Source organism: Myotis nattereri (genome assembly GCF_964212035.1).
Source record: "Myotis nattereri genome assembly, chromosome: 4".
Classification (NCBI taxonomy): Eukaryota; Metazoa; Chordata; class Mammalia; order Chiroptera; family Vespertilionidae; genus Myotis; species Myotis nattereri.
This window is the reverse complement of record NC_138079.1, coordinates 15,479,288-15,485,644: the sequence shown is the minus strand read 5'-3', so window position 1 is coordinate 15,485,644 and position 6,357 is coordinate 15,479,288.

The following is a 6,357-nucleotide window of genomic DNA, read 5'->3' as shown; positions in this document are numbered from 1 at the left end:
TCTTTTTCCAATATACACAATTCCAGAGAAAGATTTTCTTGTGCATGTTTTGGCACCTTTTGAAACAAATTTCACAACTAAAACAAGGTGTGGAAAATACCCTGCTCCCTAGCCGGTTTGCTCAATGGATAGAGCGTTGGACCTCGGACTAAAGGGTTCTGGGTTGGATTCCCATCAAGGGCACACACCTGGCCCAGGGTGTGCAGGAGGCAACCAAATGATGTGCCTCTCTCACCTCGGTTTCTCTGTCTCTCCCTCTCCTTTCCACTCTTTAAAAATTAATGGGAAAATATCCTCGGGTGAGGATTAACAAAAAACAACAAACAATAAAACACCCTGCTATTTTAGGTGGCTCCAGGACAATGTCTACAAGTAACAGAATCACTTTTCCCCCTTTCAAGAGCAAATAATTAGCAGATCACAGGTTTTTGGCGAATCCAATAAATTTCTGAATCAGAGCAACAGCAATTAATATAATGTTGGACATTTACTGACAGCTGATAGATATCAGGCCAGGCACTTGGGTAATCCTTTTACCTATTATTTTACGCCTTATTTCACTTAATCCTCACGCTTGCTCATGAGGTAAGTACTGTTATAATCTCCAGTTTATAGATAAGGAAACCAAAGCTCAATAAATGTGAGTGGAGCGTTTGAACCTAGATTTGATCTCTCAACCACCCTACCATTCTGCAACCATGACTCATGGAAGATAATAAAAATGTTTCCAAACTCTGCTGCCTGTTTAGAAAAAAAAAATCCCTTTTATCCTAATCAGATTTTAACATAGAGGGAAGTTTTCTATAGCCATAAACTAACTTTCATGTTAGAGCCATGCTACTCATACAAAACAAATAACTTTAAATTGCTGTGTTAAACAAGGTTATGAACAGTGATGAGTACAATTGTCTATTAAAATTTTTTTTTTATTGATTTCAGAGAGGACAGGAGAGGGAGAGAGAGATAGAAACATCAATGATGAGAGAGAATCATTGATCAGCTGCCTCCTGCACGCCCCCCCACTGGGGATAGAGCCTGAAACCTGGGCATGTGCCCCTGACCAGAATTGAACCCGACACCCCTCAGTCCACAGGCCGACACTCTAACCACTGAGCCAAAACCAGCTAGGGCTACAATTGTCTATTTTAGAAGCTGAAAATACTAGGACTACATTATTGTGGTATAATAAAATAAAATTTACCTAAGTCTTTAAACCACCTAACAAATTAGCCAGTAAATTCCTCCTCCTCCCACAAGATAACATTTATGAACCCTGTTGTTTGGACTCAGCCTAAAATAATCTTTTCAATTAAATACATGCTCAGGATCTCATGGTTTGCTGTTCATTGTCACTCCCAAAGCTGAGTGGGAGGCCTCTTAGTGTGGTACTTACAGACCTAGACCTTGAAGCCAGACTACCTGGCTTGGCTGCATATTAGACACCATCTTACGCAATGCTTTAACCTTTTGTGCCTCAGTTTTCTCATCTGTGAAATGGGTCTCATAAGACTTTTTTCCTCATGGGGTTGTTATAGGCATAAAGTGGTTAAATATGTGCAAAATCCTTAGAGTAATGCTTGGCACATAATAAACACCATACAAATATTAGCCAAATAAAGAGGATGTGACTACACGTAGACTTTGTGATTGACTTTTTGAGCAACCCACATGTGATGTTCCAAATGCCTTAATAATTACGAGGTTGTTGATTTTTAATAAAATATCTAGATTGTGAGCTTTTTGAGGGCAAGAACTCTGACCTAGTGTCTAGATTAGAGCTAGAATATTGGTGAATAAGTTCACTGAGAGGCCAGCTAAAGGTGGCCTCACACTCCACAGTGATCTCAGCTAAAATGTTGACACAAATAACTGCACTCACCAAAATATTGACTTTAGACCAATTGAAAAAAGTCAGTGCCCAGCATTGTGCCAGAAGCCACTTGACTGTGATGCTGAAGAGTTCAGCATGTGTGGCCTGTGCGATGGCCACTTAAGTTAGTCACATGATATGGCCCAAATCAGAATAAAGAAAGAATGGGGGGAAGGGAAACAAACAGATAAACAAACAAGCAGCCTGCTCAACAGCTCTTTGCAAACATTTTCTTAGGCTTTTTGTTTTCACAGAGTTTTGGACACTTGAACTCTGAAATTGGAATGCCAACCTCCAGAGCCTTTGAAGACATTGCAAAATGTACTCTCCATTGCTAAGCCAAATCTTCCATTTTACTCAAGGGTCACTCATTTACATCTGGGTCAGCCTCAAGCTGGGATACGTTGACATGGGAAACGGACTGTACCTTTGGGCAGTAATTGCAATCTTCCTTTCTATTGAGAATTTCCTTGGTTGACTGACCTCCACTTAAACATCCTCCTCTAGTAGGGAGGTTGCAAAGGAAGTTGCTGGTCAGTTGCTACAATTCCCGTACCAAGAATGCTGCCTGGCACATGGAAGGTACTTACTCAACATTCATTGAATGAAAATACGAACGAATGGGTGAGTGAAGGTAATGGCTAAACTTGCTACTAAGAATCAGGGAAATTTTCCCACCTGCCCTCGCTTCTAATTGTCATCCAAATTCATTGTCTGTGTGTGTGTGTGTGTGTGTGTAGTAGTAGTAGTAGTAGTAGTAGTAGTAGTGAAATATATTTAAAATTTACCATTTCTAAGTGTACAGTGTAGTGGCACTAAGTACATTCATACTATTGTCACGATCACCAGCCATCCAGCTCCAGAACTTTTTCCATCTCCCCAAATGGAAACTCTGTACCCATTAGACCCTAACTCCATTTCTCCCCTCACACTCAGCCCCTAGCAACCATCATTCTGCTTTCTGTCTTTGACTACTTTCTGAATTTGACTACTCTGGGTATCGCACATAAGTGGAATCATACAGTATTTGTCACTTGTCATTTTGTGACTGTCTTAGTTCACTTGGCATAATAATGTTTTCAAGATTATTCCGTGTTGTGGCATGTGTCAGAATTTCCTGCCTTTGTAAGGCTGAGAGTGTTCTATTGTATGTATAACACATTTGGTTTATCCACTCAGACCTCAGTGAGCACTTGGGTTGTTTCACCTTTTGGCTACTGTAGACGCTGCTGCAAACAGAGGTGTTCAAACATTTGAGTCTCTGCTTCTAGTGCTTTTGGGTATAAACCCAGGACTGCTGGATGGGTCCCCCAAGCTGTTCAAGCTGGGGCCTCATGCTACCATTCCAAATGTGTTCCTTGGTCTGGGATTTAGTTGAACAGCCATCATCTAAGTGACAACGCTATCCTATTAGGCACTGACACCTGAGGGCCAGCAGGCCTGGGCTCTTCCTAAAAGCAGATGTTCAGAAGGAGGCGAAAAGAGCTCAAGGGCTGGCGAGAGGGACACAGGAGGTCAGCTGAGAGCCCTAAAGGGAACCGAAAGGTGCGGGGGTGGTGTGTGTGGAAAAGAACTTCACATTTTGTGTAAGTCCAGACCAGCGCTTAGCATTTCCTTAATTAAAAAAAGAAAAGTAGACAGCTTCCCTGTCCCCAGATTCCTGATGTCTGTCCTGCCTGCAGTTTGCATAGCGTGGTGCTCACTCACTGTCCCTGGCCTTTGACCTTGATGCTTGCACTCCCTGGGCCCTGGCTGACTCCCGTGGTTTTTCCAGACTCTGCTCAAGCCTACTCTCCTCGGGGAAGCATTTCTGGACCACCCACGACGAGTTAGGAACCGGGCTCCACCACCCTCCCAAGTATCCCCCTGTTCCCACTGCACGCACCCAGTGTGCTGGGGGCCTCTTGTCCAGTTCCTCGTCTCTCCCACACGTGACTGCGAGCTCCCGAGGCCAGCGACCAAGGTCTCAGTTTCTCCTGAGTGCCCTGCTCTATGTCTGGTGGGGCTGAACGAGCGCTTGCCGGGTACAGCATGTACCCATTGTGCCTCTCTTCAAGGCTTTACTGCCCGCTTCGCTCCTCATCACCAGGTTCAATGAGTCTGCAGGTGGGTCCCTGCCCTTTCTCGACAAATGGGCTCTGAGTACCTCAGATGTCCTTGTCCGCGAGTTCTCTTTCCGAAGGATGGCACTTCCTCCTTCCTGCCTGGTCAGCTTTTCAAGATTGCAGGGACAGCAGGAGCCTTGCCACATGAACTATACAAGTGAAAAAACAAGTTTGCGGTCTAATCGGACAATCAAATAAAAATATGTGGGCAGCTACCATCTCTAAAACTTTGAGGCACTTCACTGGGCTTGCAGCTCTGATTAACCAACACAGCGTTGCTTTCTGTATTTAGTTAAAGAGGAACAAACAAACGGCAGCCGTTGTGGCTTTGTCTACCCCCACCCCATCCCTTTTTTAGAAGCAAATCCAAGAGTAGGAAAACCAGATTGCTCTCTTTTTTCCGACTCACTTATTTCGCAGGCTCCCCAGGCAGGCACACTCAGTTAGTTGACTGCTTGCATAGCCTGAACTTTTGCTGCGGGGTTGAAAATTTAAGAGAGTACAGCTGGAAGAAGAAAGTGAATCTTGGAATCATCTCGATCTGGCTCCCCACCATCAATACTTGAACAATAATGGGAAATCACTTATCCCTTTTGGGCCTCAAGTTTCCTTTACGGAAAGGAATAGAAGGTACAGGTTGATTTCAAAACCCATCTAAATCCTGTAATCATGATTCTGAGATAAAAATCTCCTCAAAAAGATCAGTTTAAGAACTTGTGGTACATCTAAATAATTCCATACCGTGCAGCAAACAAAACTCATACTGTCAAAAATATTGACTGACACTGGAAAGACTCATTTTGGGGAGTCAGGGGAGGTAGAATTTCTTTCCTCCTGTAGGGATTGCTGCTGTGTGAATGGGGACCTCGGCAGCCCTTTTGTCACTATAAGGAAAGGGACTGCCTGATGTTGGCACGTGTATGAAGGAAGTGAAAGAGCCCTAGGACATTGTGTGAGCTCCTGGATTCAGCCATACCTGAAGCAGTAATATTCCTATGTCTTTCAGTTAGATAAGCCAAAAACTGTTCTTATTTTTTTTTTAGCTTAAGCCTATTGAAGATCAATTTCCTATTAATTGAAATAATATTAATATAGTGTATGCAGCCAAATTATGTGGAAAAAATATTTATGTACAGAAAAATACTGGAAGAATAAGCCCCAAAATATTAATGGTTGTTAGCATGGGTGATAATATTAACAGCTATTTTTATTTTCTTCTGCATACTTTTCAGTATTTTCCAAAATATATATCACTGGTATACATTTTTAATGTTATTGTAACACACAATTCCCTATGATACTGGGAGAGATTTCACATATATATATATAATTGATTTTTTACAGTGAGGAAGGGAGAGGGATAGAGAGTTAGAAACATCGATGAGAGAGAAGCATCGATCAGCTGCCTCCTGCACTACTGGGGACGTGCCCACAACCAAGGTACATGCCCTTGACCGGAATCGAACCTGGGACCCCTCAGTCCGCAGGCCGACGCTCCATCCAGTGAGCCAAACCAGCTGGGGCAGGCCCGAAATTCTATAGGGGTGGCAAACTTCCTGTATAGAGCCAAATAGTAAATATTTGAGGCTCTGTGGGCCATGCAACTACTCAGTGCTGCCTCCATGGCATGAAAGTGGTCCTAGATAATTTGTAAATGAATGAGCATGGCTGTATTCCCATAAAACATTACTTAGGAATACCACAGTTCAAATTTCATATGATATTCACATGTCACAAAATATCCTTCTTGTTTTGATTACTTTTCAACCATTTATAAATGTAAAAACCCATCTAGCTCACAAGTTATACAAGGGCAGGTCCACGTTTGGCCCGAGGAATGAAGTTTGTTGACCTCTGCTCTGCTAACATTAGGATGTCTGTCATCACCTTCGCTTTTGGTGCAACTAGAATTCCTGTGACTTTCTGGTTGAGTTTCCCTCAGGAATGATCATCCCACAACGCCTGGCATGGCTTTAGCAAGCCTCTCGGGTTTGGTATTGTGGATGTTTATGTCTCCACAGGCATTTGTGTTCTTCCCTTTCACCGAGATGTCTTCTTGCTTTTTCCACTCTTCACATTAGAGGTAGCATCCCCACACCTCTGCTCAAGAGAGTGGCCACAAGGCAGTTCTAGGGGTTCTCAAGCCGTATTTTGGAATCTGAGTTGAAGCTAATTGACCTAAAAGGATTTTTTTTTTTTCTTACATGCTGCCAGATTGGCTTTCTACTCCATAATGATCCCTAAGTGGGATAAGTTTACTGCTCTTCCAAACATCCATACAGTGGGGCCTTGACTTACAAGTTTAATTCGTTAGGAGACCAAGCTCGTTAAGGAGCTCGTTAACTCAAATTACTCTATCAACTCAATGCAAAAAATCAGCCG